The sequence below is a fragment of the Prionailurus viverrinus genome, chromosome B3 (genome assembly GCF_022837055.1).
Source record: "Prionailurus viverrinus isolate Anna chromosome B3, UM_Priviv_1.0, whole genome shotgun sequence".
NCBI lineage: Eukaryota > Metazoa > Chordata > Mammalia > Carnivora > Felidae > Prionailurus > Prionailurus viverrinus.
The window spans coordinates 111,122,761-111,140,490 of record NC_062566.1 but is presented as its reverse complement, the minus strand read 5'-3'; the positions used below and the strand labels follow the sequence as shown (position 1 = coordinate 111,140,490).

Below are 17,730 nucleotides of genomic sequence, written 5' to 3'. Positions count from 1 at the left end.
AGGTTATATGGGAAAAGCAGCCTGACCCACCTCATTAAAAGATGTCTTTCCAGTAAAATTACTTTTGAAATGGAATAACTGTCAGAAATTGTAATATATTTATTGTGGTGGGAGCTGGTGATGCAGGAGATGGAAGAATTCACCCAAGGCAGAACAAAAGAGATAGAAGTTTATTGAATACATTGCAACAGAGTAGTGGGCAGGACAACCACAGAGATTCTGTCTGCCAGGAGGTGGTGGTGAGGGACTATAGCAATAGGGTAGAGTGAGGGAATATGGGATGTATGGAATTTTCCCTTTTTTTGGTAATCTTAAGAACTGTGCCCGGTTGTAAGTAGCCCACTGATGGGTGAGGGCCTAGGGCTTAATGAATCTGGCTGCATCAACTTGGTGGCCGGTGGTTACCGTGGGCCCTTCTGCCTTGTTCAAATTTCCATCACTAAAAGCCTCTACAGGCTGGGTGGCTCAGTCGGTTAAGCCTCCGACTTCGGCTCAGGTCATGATCTCACAGTTTGTGGGTTCAGGACCTGCATTGGACTCTGTGCTGACAGCTCAGAGCCTGGAGCCTGCTTTGGATTCTGTGTCTCCCTCTCTCTCTGCCCCTCCCCTGCTTGCACTCTGTCTCTGTCTCTCTCTCAAAAATAAAACAAAACATTAAAAATTTTTTTAAAAAGGAAAGGAATGATACAAATTTCTGTCTTAGAAGAGCTGCTTTCCATGTTTTAAAATGATCAGGATGGGAGGGCTGCCTGACTGGCTCAGCCAGCGGAGCCTGCAACTCTTGATCTCAGGGTGTAGAAATTACTTAAGTAAATAAAACTTTAAAACAAAATAAAATGATCAGGATGGGTGGCAAATTGCAATGGTATGCAGATCTCAATGGATCTATTTAAGAGTGATGTAATCGTTTTGTTTTGGAATGTCAATACTGAAAATGCACTAGAAATTCTACCCTCTGTAACTATGTCAACTGATGATGTCAACTGATGATGAAAAGTTTCCGCTGTCAACTTAAAAATGCGGGGACAAGTCCATCATTTTTCAAAGTTCTTTTTAAAAGCAAAGTGCACAGTGAGATTGGAAGGCCACAGGCGGGAGCCCCGTGACACTCAACACAGGCACGTGGGGAGGTAGATCCAAAAGAGTTAAGTGTAGTGGGAGTGACCTCACCTCAGGGAGAGACTGGAGCCTGGCCTCATGCTGAATCTTGTCCCCTGCTTCCCCATCGGGTGGCATTCTGTGACGCAGATGGCTTCTCTAAAAGGCCATTTCCCCCTCCCTCTTATGGGGTTGCCAAGCCTATATAATCGCCTTCAGAGTCAACAGCTCTGAACCTCAGAATTAGACTCATCGAAGGGTCTGGTTAACAATGCGATTTCTGGGTCCTCCTCAGACCCATGGAATCATGTTTTCTGGGGCTGAGAAAGAAACTGTTCCCAACCCAAGCTGGCATGGCATGGTGTGGTCTGGTACGAACAGCTGTTTCCTCCCAGAAAAACTTGGCATTCCTGAGAAAACACTGAGCAATTGTCTGACGGACTTTAACTGGCTTAAGAACCTTTTCTGAGAACTTCACCTAGCCTACAACAGTCTTGGGAGAAGCCTACGCAGATTTAACCAGTGCTGGGAGGTTCTAATAACCTTCAACCAGACACTCTTCAAAACTCTTGCTGTCCACAGTCTAACAATGACCATCGAACCCAGCACAGTGTGACAGAAATATAATGCCAGTGACCAATGCTTTTAAAAAGTAAAATAAAAGTCCCTACAACCCAGAAATTGCACTACTAGGTATTTATCCATGGGATACAGGGGTGCTGTTTCGAAGGGACACATGCACCCCAACGTTTATAGCAGCACTATCAACAATAGCCAAAGTATGGAAAGAACCCAAATGTCCATGGATGGATGACTGGATAAAGAAGATGTGGTAAATACATACCATGGAATAGTACTTGGCGATCAAAAAGAATGAAATCTTGCCATTTGCCACTACGTGGATGGAACGGGAGGGTATTATGCTAAGTGAAATTAGTCAGAGAAAGACAAATATCATACGACTTCACTCATATGAGGAATTCAAGATACAAAACAGATGAACATAGGGAAGGGAAGCAAAAATAATATAAAAACAAGGAGGGGGACAAAACATAAGAGACTCTTTAATACAGAGAACAAACTGAGGGTTGCTGGAGGGGTTGGGGGTTGGGGGAAGGGCTAAATGAGCAAGAGGCATTAAGGAAGACACTTGTTGGGATGAGCATTGGGTGTTATACATAGGGGATGAACATTGGAATCTACTCCTGAAATCATTATTACACTATATGCTAACTAATGTAAATTAAAAAATTAATTAATTCAAATAAAGCAAACTAAAATAAAAGAAGTGAAATTAATTTTCCTAACACAGTTTGGCTCAAGAAATGCAAAATATTATCATTTCAATATGCAATCAATATAAAAATTATTAATGTGATATTTTACATATTTACTTCCTCAAAAGCTGGCATGTGTTTTATAGTTACAGCATGTCGCTATCAGACTGGTCACATTTCAAGTGCTCAATAATCACGTGTGGCTGTGACTCTCACATTGGACAGCAGAGATTTAATTAAAAAAAATTAATTTCAGCATTTTACTTATCTTGGGGAGACAGAGGGCAAGCAGGGGAGGGGCAGAGAGAGAAGGAGACACAGAATCCAAAGCAGGCTCCAGGCTCTGAACTGTCAGCACAGAGCCCCACGTGGGGCTTGAACTCATGAGCCGTATGACTCACGAGAGCGTGACCTCAGCTGAAGCCAGACACTTAACCCTCTGAGCCACCCAGGTGCCCCAGGAGAGCAGAGATTTAAATACTCGTAAGATTTGCTTTTAAAATGTCTCCACCAAGAAAGAAGTCTTTGAATTAGGTTTTTCTTTTCTTTTTTTTTTTTCTTTTAGAAAGCCTCCTCCCTTGCAGCAAGTTTAAAAAGAAACTTTGACGTGCTTGTAACTAATGCGTCTGGAAAGTGGATTTAACGAGAGGGAGGTGTTTGGAAATCTGCATTTTCACAACTGCTGCAGGTGATTCTTGTGCACTCTTTGGTTTCCAGATCACTCCCCCAAGCAGTCCACACCTACTCTAGTCACAGGCGGCCAATCCTTCTCCAGCCACCTTTGCGGCAACCTGTCTGTTGGCCAAATTCTCTCCTACTCCAGAAGCCATGACTGATACAGCTGCTCAATGGAGTTCTTCTCTTATTTTTTTTAAATGTTTTTATTTATTTTTGAGACAGAGACAGAGCGTGAGTGAGGAGGGGCAGAGAGAGACACAGAATGTGAAGCAGGCTCCAGGGCTCCGAGCTGTCAGCACAGAGCCCGACGCGGGGCTTGAACCACAGACTGTGAGTGAGATCATGACCTGAGCCAAAGTCGGACGCTCAACCGACTGAGCCACCCAGGCACCCCTTCTCCTGAGTTATTGACCTCAATAAGGAGATACTGGACTCCTGACTCCAGGCCCTGCTGCGTGTCCCAGAGGTCTTGAGCATGTGCTTTATACGTGGAAACGCTCAGTAAATGGTGGCTGCTATTTTTAGGTAGCCTGGATTTAGAACCAGGTTCTACCATTCAAAAGCCATGTGTTTCAGACACATGATGAACCTCAGGTTTTCATCTTCACTTTTTACTGTTTTTTTTTTGTTTGTTTGTTTTTTTTGTTTTTTTTTTAAGTAGGCTTCATGCCCAGCGTGGAGCCCAAGTCGGGGCTTGAACTCACGACCCTGAGATCAAGACCTGAGCTGAGATCAAGAGTTGGATGCTTCACCTACTGAGCCACTCATCCTTTTTTTATTTTTTTAATTTTTTAAATCTTTATTTATTTTTGAGAGAGAGAGAGTGTGAGCAGGGGAGGAGCAGAGAGAGAGGGAGACACAGAATCCGAAGCAGGCTCCAGGCTCTGAGCTGTCAGCACAGAGCCCGACGCGGGGCTCGAACTCACGGACCGCGAGATCATGACCTGAGCCGAAGTTGGACGCTCCACCGACTGAGCCACCCAGGCTCCCCAATAGTCTATGATTTTAGAGAATAAGATTTCTCAGCCCTGTGTCTTGACGTTAAATAATATTGCCATCAATTTTTATGGCTCATAGTCATAACAAGAGTTAAGTGAGATCATACATGCAAAGTGCCTGGTGCATAATAAGGGCCCAACAAATGTAGCTGCTGTTATTAGTATTAGGATCGGTGTTCGTATTAGCGTTAGTGTTTGCATTAGCATTATTCTTCCACGTTTCCTGTGAGACCGTTCCTTTCCTTCTGCCACACAGGCTGCTGCCAATTTAAAGGGGGACAGTTTTTAACTGAAATCTTAGCCCACGCTGGATTGCTCCTTAAAGAAGCATCGCCAAGGCTCCTGGGGCAGGACTTGCCATGTTCTAACACTGTCCACAGCAGAGGTTGTCTTTTTATGAATGATCGCTGCTTTCTTTTTTTTTTTTAATTCATTTATTTGAGAGAGAGAGAGAGAGAGAGAGGGAGAGAGAGAGACAGTGCAAGTGGGGGAGGGGCAGAGAGAGAGAGGGAGAGAGAGAACCCCAAGCAGGCTCCAGCAGAGCTGGAGGCAGGGCTCCGTCCTCGCACTGCACCGTGAGATCACGACCGGAACCGAAATCCAGAGTTGGAAGCTTAACCGACTGAACCACCCGGGGGCCCCGGCCGCTTTCCTTTTCCGAGAATTCTGTCTTTGCCGTCAAGGTGTCACTTCTGGACCGTGTTTTGTTTTTCATGTACAATTTGCCTAAAGGCTCCTTGGGGGAAGAGAACCTTATTTTATCAGGAGCCAAGCACACGTGTCAACCCTGCCGCACTAGATCAGAGTCACTTGCCCAGACCACTTATGTGTGCACACACACGCGCACGTGCACACGCACACAGACTATCAAAGGCTCCCCAGGTTCTGTTGGCTCTTTTGTTTCCTCTTCGCACCTGAGGAAACAAAGTCGTTTTCAGTGTCTTTGTCAGACGGGTTCTTCCAGCTCCATGACCTTCTTTCTCTGACGGGAGCACCTGGTTGCCCTTCTTGCTCTCAAGTGCAGTGATACTGGGGTTAATAACATAACATTTTATGTATTTTGAGTGTCTTAATTCATTTTAAACAAACTGCTTATTTTTCTACACGCATCTCGTCAGAAAAAAAAAGAAAAACTCTACAAAGAAGAAGGATCCAAATACCTCCACAAGCAGACCCCGCATATGTCACCAACGTGTTGGCATTCTTTCTGGCTTTCTCCCTACGTGTGTGTTCTTTTGTCAAGTCAAAACTGGGGGCGGCCGGGTGGCTCAGTCGGCTGAGCGTCCAATTTCAGCTCAGGTCACGATCTCGCGGTCCGTGAGTCCGAGCCCCACGTCAGGCTCTGTGCTGACAGCTCAGAGCCTGGAGCCTGTTTCGGATTCTGTGTCTCCCTCTCTCTCTGACCCTCCCCGTTCATGCTCTGTCTCTCTCTGTCTCAAAAAATAAATAAACGTTAGAAAAAACAAACAAAAAACTAGGATCACTTTTTTTTTTTAACATTTTTTAAAAAGTTTATTCATTTTGGGAGAGAGAGCACGCACAAGTGGGGTATGGGCAGAGAGAGAGAGAGGGAGAGAGAGGGAATCCCAAGCAGGATCCACACCGTCAGCACAGAGCCCGACTCAGGGCTCACCCATGAACCTCAAGATTGTGACCTGAGCAGAAATCAAGAGTTGGACACTTAACTGACTAAGCCACCCAGGCACCCCAAAATTAGGATCACTCTGTTGGCAGGGTTATAACTTTTTTTTTCACTTAGCAAGAATATACCACAAACATCATACTCAAATAGATTTTGGGGTTCTTAAACATTTTTCTTAATGTTTATTTTTGTGTGTGAGAGAGAGAGAGAGAGAGAGAAACAGAGTGTAAGGGTGGGGAGGGGCAGAGAAAGAGGGAGACAGAATTCGAAGCAGGCTCCAAGCTCTGAGCTGTCAGCACAGAGCCGGGTTCACGGCCTGAACTCACGAACCGTGAGATCACGACCTGAGCCGAAGATGGATGCTTAACCGACTGAGCCATCCAGGCGCCCCTCAAATAGGTTTTGGCACCGTGATTTTAAGCGACTGCTTATCATTTATGAATTGGATTTGGAGTGTTCGAAGACCTGGTAGTTTTTTCTTCCTCCTTGGGATGTTTTCTTCAAAACCAGAAACACCACCCTGAGCAGGTGAACAGTAGGTTGCAAAAGGTTTCGAAGCATGGGACAGCTGTTTTCAGTTGAGACTGAACCCCAGGGCTGCGGAGATTGACGGATACTCAAGTTCATGTGAGGTGAGCGGCCAGCTTGGACAAGGAGACCGATAAGGAGATCTAGGGCAGGACTCACTCTAGAAAAGCTGCTGTAAGGTGACAGACCCGGAGGCAGAGGGCATTGCGGAGGGGAAGCAGAGGGGGAGCCCGCTGCTCTGTGCAAATGCCTGGTCCCTTTCCTGGAGAACCGCGTGGCTGGCTTCCTCCTGCCTCTCGCTCAGGCTTTGGATGCCCTGGCCTCTTTGTCATCAGCACCGGGCCCTCTGGGAGCAGCTGCCTACAGTGCACCTGCTGGAGGCAGGCCCTTGGTGTCCCCAGGGTGTTCCATGCTCCGCGATGGGGATGAGGTGGAGAATGTTTTCGCAGGGAGCGTTTTTGGTTAATTTGTTAATTTGTTGTAGGACAGACCGGCAAAGGTGAAAACGCACCAACAAACAACAACAGCAAAGAAAACAAAGATTGATCATCTACACACAGAACTAAAATTTCTGGCCCTACGGGCTTTTTTGCATGTTTTTTGGTTTTGCTTCCTTCCGTTTTATTTTGCTTGTGCAGTATTTAAAAACCAAAGTAATAAATTCCTAATATTTTATCTAAAACCAAAGTTATTGGGGTGCCTGGGTGGCTCAGTCAGTTGACTGTCTGATTCTTGATTTCGGCTCAGGTGGTGATCTTATGGTTTGTAAGATTGAGCCCTAAGTTGGGCTCTGTGTTGATAGTGTGGAGTCTGCTTGGGATTCTCTCTCTCTCTCTCTCTCTCTCTCTCTCCTTCTGCCACCTCCCCCCTCAAAGTAAGAAAATAAACTTTTTTAAAGTCTTTAAAAAAATAAAATAAAATAAAATAAAATAAAAGCGTCTGGAGATATGCCTTCCAACTTGTTGGCTATGGGTACTGACCAAGTCACCACCCCCTCCAACCACTGATCATTCCTTCACCCCCCTGCCTGGCCCCAGGGATTTGAGCTCAGGACCCTTGGTTATAGACCCACAGAATGTCAGGAGGCCATTTAGTCCAGAGGTTTCCAAACTATGGGTCTCCACCTACTAGTGGCTCTTGAGATCACTTTATTTTTAATGAACTAGAATGGAAGAGTGAGCATGAGAGAAGATTCTAGGCTCTCAAAGGACACCGTAGGTACAGTGTAAGATGTATGACTACAGTGAAGGGCGGTCAAGAAGGCTCAAGAATGGCTGGCCTGGCCTAGTCCTCTCATTGTACAGAGAAAGAAATTCAGGGCCAAAGAAGGTGAGTAACTGACCCAAAGTCACACAGCTGCTAGTCAGGGAGCTAGGAGGAGGAACTGTAGCTCCTGACCCCAGGCCACCAGCCTTGCCTAAGGGTTGGGACCACTGGACCCAACTGTGGTCAAACGAGGCTCAAGACCATCCTCCTGACTTGGGGGAAAAACCTCCCAGGTTCCCACCGCACCCTCCCTGAAGACAGTATTTGTCAAAGTGGGGGAACACCTATTCCATAATCAGCCCGGATGCTTGTGAAAGATGCAGTTCTGGCCTCGGCCCCTTACTAACCTTAGGCGAACCATCTGACCTCTCTAGACCCCAGTTGCCCACTTGTAGAAGGGAATCATGAGAGCACCGCTTTGCAGGAATGCGCAGAAGTGCTCGCGTACAATTTCCGACATAATGGTGGTGACTGTTCCCTCTTAATTCCCAAGGATGACAAGCCAGCTACTGTTTTGAACCCTGGGGGGCAGAGATGAGCCAGCCGGTCCTCCTCCTTAGGGAGCTCACAGTCTAACCAGTGACATACTGAATCCTTCCTCTTCAAACCAAGGCTCCCGCTCCTAATGATTCAATGACTGTGCCGCTTGCGTTTTCCAGAACAAGAAACTGTACCACAGAAAGGAACCTCTTCTGGTTGAGGGTGTTCCCTACGCGGTAGATAATAAAGCTGCCTCGGTTTCCTCATCTGTAAAACAGGCTTTCTCCATTCTCAGGGTGAGGAGAAGCGCGTATATGGGCTGTGTGCAGAGGGCAGGGAAGCTCTCCGTGAAGGTGGCACTGGTGGGGACCAGAAGTCCTGGGAGCAGAACCCCACACCGGCTTTCCCTCGGGAGAAGCCCGGCGAACCTGGCTGGATCTGGCAGAGGGAGGACACCATGGCCAATGAAACAACTGGGTAGGAAACCCGAAGGCCCCGCCCAGCCCACCTGGCCAAAACCAACAGGCAACCCCCTGCCCAGACCCGTCTCTGTCCAGAAGGGAGACGCTTCCCTGAGCCATCCCTCCTCTGAAACCTGCACCTTTGTCCTTCCTTTCCAGCTGCGACTTCCAAGCTGTAGGACACAGGGAGTTTAGTTCTCCTGGTGTTTCCAGGCCCCAGGTGGCGGACAACCCAGCACCTTTGCTGGGACAGCTGCAGGGAGTGCGACGGGGGGGGGGGGGGGGGGGGGGGCAGGAGGTGCCGCCCCCGCCACCCACCCCTGGCACCAGCGACAAAGCCGTCCTTGTTTCCACCCTCCCACAGGTGGCTTCAGCTACAGGCGGCCATTCGGAGAAAGGTCTCTGACTCATGCTTTCAAACGGGAGATGCGCCCCTCGGCTTTGGCAGGCTTTCTTAATTTAATGCGTTTAAGTTTGAATAAATGTAAAGTGATTATTTCAACTAATGAATGCAAATCGCTAACTTAACCCTCACACAGTCCTGTCCTTCTTAGTCCCAGTTGGCAGAGGAGAAACCCAGGTGGCCCCCAGCAGCAGACCCAGGACGTCTGACCATCAGAGCAGATCAGTGTTTAACAGCATCCTTCTCGCTACAAGTATTTTCCTCAAGAATCGTGGAAGGAAACAAATAATAAGAATGGCCAGAAGAGAAACATAGACAGTGAAGTTTTTCTTGTATTAAACTTTGTATATCAATTATATTGATACATAAAGTGTATTGATATATATATATTTGATTTCACTTTTTTACTCCTTATCAAATTATTATAGCAACAATGTATGATTTGTTTTTAAATTTTTTAAATGTTTATTTATTTTTGAGAGAGAGAGAGGCAGACTGCAAGCAGAGGGAGGGGCAGAGAGAGAGGAAGACACAGAATCCGAAGCAGGCTCCAGGCTCTGAGCTGTCAGCACAGAGCTCGACGCGGGGCTCGAACCCACAAACCGTGAGATCATGACCTGAGCTGAAGTCGGTCGCTTAACCGACTGAGCCACCCAGGCACGCCAAGAATGTATGGTTTGTAACAGAGAAAAACCATACACAGATCCAGTCTCCTAAGAAAACCACATGTTTATTTCTCCATCATCCACTGCCAGCCTCCAACCATATGTGCACATATCTCTACATGGCTCTAATGACAGGAAATCTTCTATTTTTATGCCTTCTTTTTGTTGCCTGCCATATTATAAGCATTTTCAACATGGCAATAAAATCTTTATAATGATGGTTCAAAGCGGCTGCATGCAACAAATTAGAAGTGTACCAAATGAACAACAGTGTGAGGGTGGTGGGGGTGATAACATAAACATAACGACTCAGTATTTTTCTGTTTCAACAACTAAAGCAATGCATCACATTGCTCAGTAGTAGAGATATAAAATCCTTCTTGTGAAATTTAAAACAAAACGTAAAAAAACATAAATATGACATTACAGAAGGAAACAATAGATGAAGTACTTTTTAATTTCTTCAACGTTTGGATATGTTTCTGCTTGTTTTGTTTTACAAAAAGGGAAAAAACATGAAGAAATATTTCCGATTGAATGAATAAATGAGCAAGCACAGGAACCAATGAACCAGTCCATTTGTTGTATCCTCTGGATTATCTCTGCTAAAAAAAAAAAAAAAAAAAGTCTCATATTCTGTTACTGTAAGTTCCTGGTGCAGGCACACACACACACGCACACGCACACACACTGTTGGATTCAGACCTCTCATTTTCACGGACCCCCCCCCCCCCGCTTTACATATATCACCGGATCTTTTCTTGCCGGAGGAGGACAAGTAGAAGGGAGCACCGAAGTATATGCTTAGTGCGCCACCCAGTGGTCGAGTTACATTGCCGGCAGTCTCTAGAGGTGAGACAGGTCACAGATGTCAGAAAGCTGTTCAAATGCTCTGAAGCAGGTGTTGTCCCTCATTACGGAATCCATTTCTAAGCTTCTAACAAATGAGCCCGGATCCATTTCTAACCTCTACCAACGTTTTTATTGTAATCTGAAAGAGGACTATGTATCTGAGCAACAAACTATCCACATGGAACCAGTGAGAACAGAGCTTGGCATTAACATTAAAGAGACACACCGAGAAATCAATATAACATGTGTCTGTGATAGTGCAGGGGGGCATCTTGGCATAGGGTAAGCCGCAACTGACAAAACTTCAGGGAGAAATAGGCCGACAATTGTGGTTTGAAATATTATCACCCTCCTCCATGGTCAAGCAGCATAACTGATAAGACTGAGCTATTAGATGTCTATAACCCTCATACCTGGAACAAATAAATACACATTCTTTTTGAGAGATGCAACATTTAAAACAATATGGTAAGCTCATAAATCTACAGATTCCAAAGGATCCTTACCATTCGGACTATATTCTTTGATGACAAAGCAATAAAATTAGAAATGTATGACAAAAGAGACTTTAAAATCTAAAGAGAGGCAAAAGTCTAGGAAATATTTGGGGGGGGGGTAGTGGAGATAATAACTTCAATTTTTTAAGAAAAAGTTTGGTGATTGGGGCACCTGGGTGGCTCAGTCGGTTAAGCGTTCCACTTGGGTTCAGGTCATGATCTCAAGGTCCATGAGTTCGAGCCCCGTGTCGGGCTCTGTGCTGACAGCTCAGAGCCTGGAGTCTCTTTCAGATTCTGTGTCTCCCTCTCTCTCTGACCCTCCCCCACTCATGCTCTGTCTCTCTCTGTCTCAAAAATAAATAAACGTTAAAAAAAATTTTTTTTTAAAGAAAAAGTTTGGTGACCTCTAAAAGAATGGAAATACAATCTCATGGTTTCCCAACTAGACAAGAAAAAAAAAATAGAGATTATAGAAAATTGGCAGCATCTTCAATCCAAATGAAAGTAGAATGAAATAAAGAGGAAGAACGTTAAAAAGATAATACAAAATGAGACAGTGGAAATAAACCCAAATGTATTAATAATTGTAAGAAAGATAAACATAATAAACTGAAATAAATTGAAAGAATTTATCGCATCAAAGTCCTAAAAATCCAATAAAATTCTACTTACGAAAGAGACCTACAACAAAACAAAGAAATTGGAAATAACCAAAACAAAGACCAAAAACAAAGAAATTGGAAATAAAGGGATGAAAGGGTGGCTTAGTAGCATAACAGAGACAAATAAACCATATGGTATTTAAAAAAACCTGAATAATAGATGAAGGGGAAGAGTACATAATAAAAGAATATGCCATTAAGAAAAGAGGACATCATAAACCTTGGCAGATCGAATAACATAGCTGAGTCCCTTAAATATGCACACGGATTCTTTAACCCTCCTCCATTCAAAAGATGGAGCCTCACTCCTCTGCCTTGAATATGGGCTGAGCTTAGCAACTCACTTCTAATGACGAGCATGTGGTGAAGTAACGGAATGTGGCCTCCGAAGCCGCATCGGACACGACCTCGCAGCTTCTGCCCTGCACATAATCGCCCGCTCTGGGGAAAGCCTGCAGCCGTGCCATGTGGACACTCCAGCAGCCCAGGAGGGGTCTGGGCAGGGAGAGAGACCACACCAAGCTCCCAACCACGGGAGTGAGCTTGGAACCAGCCCTCCAGCCCTGGGCCGCACCTGCAGAGGACAGCGGCCCCACAGAGAGACCCCAAACCGGAACCACCAAGCTAAGCCATTTCTGAATCTCAGACTCAGAAGCTGTGAGATTATATTGTTGTTTTAAGCCATTCAGTTTGGGGGGGGGGGTACTTGCTATGCAGGAACACACAACTGATAAAATGGCCTCAAGTTGTGGAAAGCAAAAACAGCCATCGTGACAGGGAGAAATAGACAAATCCCTAAGCCTCGTGGCAGATTCTAACAGCCTCTATCATATATGGATAGATCGTGCAGAAAAAAAGTGTAAGCATGTTGGAAGATAGTAGTACTGTTAGCTCATAGTTACTGAGAACTTAGGTGCTGAGCACCATTCAAAGTATTTTTGCTTGGATATAGAAACTTGCACCAAAAAATAGAGAGCATACATTATTTCAAATATCAAAGAGCACCACAAATATCGACCAGTTATAAGATCACAAAGAAAATCTCAATGTATTTCAAATAACCTGTTGTACTAATCACTGTCTCTACTAAATACAAAGCAATTAAATTAAAAAGCAACAGGGGGCCTGGGTGGCTCTGTTGGTTAAGTGTCTGATTCGGCTCAGGTCATGATCTTGAGGTTAGTGAGTCTGAGCCCCGTGTCGGGCTCTGTGCTGACAGCTCGGAGCCTGGAGCCTGCTTCAGATTCTGTGTCTCCCTCTCTCTGCCCCTCCCCGCTCACACTGTCTCTTTCTCTCTCAAAAATAAATAAATATTAAAAAAATTTTTTATTAAAAAAAGTAAGAAATTTTAATTAAAAAAATAAAATGGAGCAAATATGTGCAAAACGCACATCGACAAAAGACCTGTGTCTACAATAGAAAATAACTCTGAAAACTTAATTAGAAAACAAAGAAAACAACCACATTTTTTAAAGGGGCAAAAACTTTGAACACTTTTTCAGAGAAGATAACTGGATGGCAAAGAAGCACATGAAAAGATACTCAATGTCACTAGTCAACAATGGAAACAACCCAAAGGTCCTTCAACTAGAGAATGAATAAACTGGAACAGCCATCTGATGGGATGCTATTTGGCAACAAAAAGGAAGGACTTATTGATACACATAACAATGTGGATAAAATCAAATGCATTATGCTAAACAGAAACCAGTCTCAAAAAGTAAGTCATCTATGGTTCTATTTATATGACATTCTGAAAGTGCACTTTTTAGTTTTTGCTTTTTTTTTTTTTGCAGAGCCCAACACAGAGCCCAACACTGGGCTTGAACTCACAAACCTGAGATCAGGAGTCCAATGCCCAACCAACTGAGCCCACCCAGGCACCCCTATATGACATTCTGTAAAAAGCAAAACTATAAAGACAGAAAACGGGTCAGTGGTAACTAGGAGCCGGGGCAGGGGAGGGGTTGGCTACAAAGAAAAACAGAGGAATTTTGGAGGAAGATGGAACATTTCTTGATCGTGGCAGTACTTACATGATTTTCTTTTTTTTGGCAGTTACACGATCGTATGAGTGTCAAAACTAAAAACTAAAAAGGAGTGCATTTTACTGTATATAAATGATATGTTAATAAATCTGAGTAAAATAAACAAAACTAAGGAAATAGATCAACTTCTGGTGATACTGCTCAAGGTAAAAGACAAAGTCACACAAGTTTAAACAAATTTTAGGAATTGAGAAATAGTTACAGACCTGATTACAGATAATAAAATTTTAAAAATCAAAACACTTTACACCAACAAATTCGAAAATATATATTAAAATGGTAGCTCACTTTCCAACCCGGGCCTGGCAGGGTGGCTCCCGCAAAGAAGGATGGAAAGAAGAAGGGCCGTTCTGCCATCAACGAGGTAGTAACCAGAGACTACACCATCAACATTCACAAGCGCATCCATGGAGTGGGTTTGAAGAAGCATGCCCCTCGGGCACTCAGAGAGATCCGGAAATTTGCTATGAAGGAGACGGGAACCCCAGATGTGCGCATCGACACCAGGCTCAACAAAGTTGTCTGGCCCAAAGGAACAAGGAATGTTCCATACCATATCCATGTGCGGTTGACCAGAAAATGTAACAAGGATGAGGATTCACCAAACAAGCTCTGTACGTTGGTTACCTATGTACCTGTCACCACTTTCAAAAATCTACAGACTGTTTTTTTTTTTAATTTTTTTTTTTTTTACATTTATTTTTGAGAAACAGAGTGAGACAAAGTGTGAACGGGGGAGGGGCAGAGAGAGTAGGAGACACAGAATCTGAAGCAGGCCCCAGGCTCTGAGCAGGCAGTCGGCACAGAGCCTGATGCGGGGCTCGAACCCACGAACTGTGAGATCATGACCTGAGCCAAAGTCGGACACTCAACCGACTGAGCCACCCAGGTGCCCCAAAAATCTACAGACTGTTAATGTGGATGAGAACTAATTGCTGATTGTCAAATAAAGGTATAAAACTGCAAAAAAATAAAAAAAAATAAATTAATTAAAAAAACAAAGTGGTAACTTCATAGAAAAAAAACCCCACCAAAATTAATAAAACAGAAAACCTAACTAAATCAACAATAATTCAGGAAATTAAACTGTTAATCAAAAGTATCTCCCATCAGAAAGACACCAGGCACATATGATTTTATATGTCAGCTTTATCCAACTGTTAAGAAACCAGTAAACTCCTGGGGCGCCTGGGTGGCTCAGTCGGTTAAGCGTCCAACTTCAGCTCAGGTCATGATCTCGCGGTCCGTGAGTTCAAGCCCTACGTCAGGCTCTGTGCTGACGGCTCAGAGCCTGGAGCCTGTTTCGGATTCTGTGTCTCCCTCTCTCTCTGACCCTCTCCCATTCATGCTCTGTCTCTCTCTGTCTCAAAAATAAGTAAACGTTAAAAAAAAGTTTTAAAGAAACCAATAAACTCTATATCCTACAAAGTGTTTCAGAAAATTTTTAAAAGGTGAGCAAGCTATTTTGTTTTATGGGGTTAGTATAGTTCTGATAGCAAATAAGTACAAGAAAAATTACAGATCATTTTCACTAAGGAATATAGATGCATAAAATTTTTAAAAAACTGCTGGAGTTTATTTTTCTGTATACATTTTTTAAAGTTATTTATTTATTTATTTATTTAATTTAAGTAATCTCTACATCCAACCCAGGTTCAAACTCATGACCCCGAGAGCAAGAGTTGCATGTTCTCCCAACTAAGCCGGCCAGGCTTCCCCAAAACTGCTGTATTTTAAGGGGTGCCTGGGTGGCTCAGTCGGTCAAGCGTCCAACTTTGGCTCAGGTCAGGATCTCATGGCTCCTGAGTTCAAGCCCTACGTCTGTGCTGACAACTCCGAGGCTTGGGTCTGTTTTGGATTCTGTGCTTCTCTCTGTCTCTGCCCCTCCCCTGCTCGTGCTCTGTCTCGGTCTCAAAAATAAATAAACGTTAAAAAAAGTTAACACACACACACACACACACACGCTCCCACATGCTCTTATCACAATGAAGTAGGGTTTAGCAAGGATACAAGGTTAATTTAACAGCAAATACTTCTATCAATATTCAGCACAATGCATTATATTACCAAATTAAAGAAAAATGTGTTACCATCTTCATAGATGCAGAAGAGGCATTTGGTAAAATTAAACATTCATTCATTTTTAACAACACTCGGCACACTAGGGATTAAAGGCGTTGACTACGGTGATGCCCACAGCCAGACTGTGAGGGACACTTGTAAACTAACACAGATCCAGTTTCTTGGTACTTGCTGCCATGGGGTGGCTTGCACACCTCAGTAAAGTGCTGCCAGGGGCTTGTGTGAAGTATTTTGGGTAAGTTTCAAAACAACATGGTTTTATTTTGGACTAAGTGCTGCCAGAAAGTGGGGGCAGATTTACATTTCAATTTTTTTAAGTTTATTTATTTTGAGAGAGAGAGAGAGAGAAAGCAGCGGATGGGCAGGCAGAGAGAATCCCAAGCAGGCTCTGTACTGTCAGCACAGAGCCCGCTGAGAGGTTCAGTCTCACGAACTGTGAGATCACGGCCTGAGCAGAAATCAGGAGTCAGACACAAGCAACTGAGCCCCACTATATTTCAATTTTTATCGAGGAGGCCCTCTGGACCCCGCCTGTCGTGACTCTCTGCCTGCTGCCCTCTCTACTGGTAATTATGACACCTAGAGCAGGCTTTAAAACCTCCAAGGTGGGGGCCACCTGACTGGCTCAGTTGGTCAAACATGTGACTCTTGACCTCAGGGTCGTGAGTTCGAGCCCACGTTAGGTGTAGAGATTATTTAAGTAAATAAATAAAATAAACTGAAAAAAAAAAAACCCTCCAAGGATAATATTTAAAGCCATGAGAATGGTCCTCTAAACTCTTCCCCATTGAGTCACCGTCTTCTGGGCTACGGTCCTTGGGCAGCACACACCCTCGTTTGCAACCATACCAGACTCCCCCGTGCTCCCCGACATCACAGCCACTGTCACCCCTCGAGCCGTGGTTCACGCTTTCAGCTCTGCCTAGAAGGCCCCTCACCCTTGCTTATCTCTTTCCTGCCTGGCAAACTTCTATTGCTTCTAGACCCAGCTCAAATGTCATGTGCTCTGCACCCCTTTACCCCTGTGTTGTCCCCCTCCTCATCATTCCTGCAGTCTTTCTTTCCTGTCTCTTGCCCTTCTTCGTCCTACATCAATGAAATACTGGACCCTCTGGGTGCTAAGGAGTCCAGGGTGAATCAGGAGGCCACAGATCAGTGACAAGACTTACAGAACCACATGGGAAAACCTCAAGGTTGGAACAGGTCGGCTAGTCAGCTCAGCCAGCCCAGCTTCCAGCACTGGTGGGCACTTTGCAGATGCTCAGGGAACAGCTGTTGGTTGAAAGGAGTCTGTTTTGTGTTGAAATGTGTCCCCCCCCTCCGCCCCCGCAAATGATCCTTTCTAATCCTAACTCCCCAGTACCTGTGAACATAACCTTATTTGGAAATAGGGTCTTTGGAGATGAAATCAAGTTAAGATGAGGTCATGCTGGACTGGGTAGATTTTAATCTGAATACTGGTGTCCTCCTAAGTAGAGGGAAATTTGGACACGGGCATACAGGGAAGGCCTTGAAGGTAGAGGCAGAGACTGGAGCCATCTACAAACCAGCCAGCGACAAAGAAGCAGGAGGAGGCAGGGAAAGTTTCCCCCTCTGGAGCCTTCAGAGGGGGAATGGCCCGCTGATACCTTGACTTTGAACTTGTAGCCTCCAGAACTGTGAGAGAATACATTTCTGTTGCTTTAAGCCACCCAGTTATGGTAACTTGTTTCCGCAGCCCTAGGAGACGAATACGGAGTCATAAACTCCTGAGTCACCTCCCCACCACCCCCCCCACTGCCCTAGAAGGCCGCAGCTGCCCCAAACTCTGCTGCAGGCTGGATCTCCCCCCACCCGGAGCCTGGCCGAGGCCTCCGCTCTGTGACCACCAGAAGACTACTTCCCTATAGACACTAGATGGCGCCAGCGGACTGAGCCCTCCCGGCTCTCCAGGCCCCCGGGGGCTGGTAAAAGGACTCCCTGCAAATCCAAGATGGGGATCAGACATCCAACTTTAAGTTCTTTCCAGAGAAAGTGGCTTTTGTTCCTGTCAGAGAGGAAATTGGATCCTCTCCCTTGCAAACTGTCCTGCCAACTCCATCTCGCCCTTCCTC

General features: G+C 44.9%; 3 long non-coding RNA genes across 3 annotated transcripts in view; 2 read left to right on the top strand and 1 right to left on the bottom strand.

Annotated features, from left to right (window-relative positions):
• The window catches only part of LOC125168976 (uncharacterized), a 26,288-nt gene extending 17,176 nt beyond the window's left edge, over nucleotides 1–9,112 (top strand). Inside the window, exon 3 of the long non-coding RNA XR_007153360.1 lies at nucleotides 8,983–9,112. This is a non-coding gene — a long non-coding RNA (uncharacterized LOC125168976). The remainder of the gene's footprint in view (nucleotides 1–8,982) is intronic.
• Nucleotides 3,333–14,038, bottom strand: LOC125168977 (uncharacterized). The gene is made up of 5 exons (XR_007153361.1): nucleotides 13,917–14,038; nucleotides 13,216–13,219; nucleotides 10,907–10,914; nucleotides 10,592–10,597; nucleotides 3,333–3,342 (listed from the first exon to the last, which is right to left on the bottom strand). It is a non-coding gene; the product is annotated as an uncharacterized LOC125168977 (long non-coding RNA).
• LOC125168975 (uncharacterized) overlaps nucleotides 14,010–17,730 on the top strand; it is a 24,848-nt gene continuing 21,127 nt past the window's right edge. Inside the window, exon 1 of the long non-coding RNA XR_007153359.1 lies at nucleotides 14,010–14,122. This is a non-coding gene — a long non-coding RNA (uncharacterized LOC125168975). The remainder of the gene's footprint in view (nucleotides 14,123–17,730) is intronic.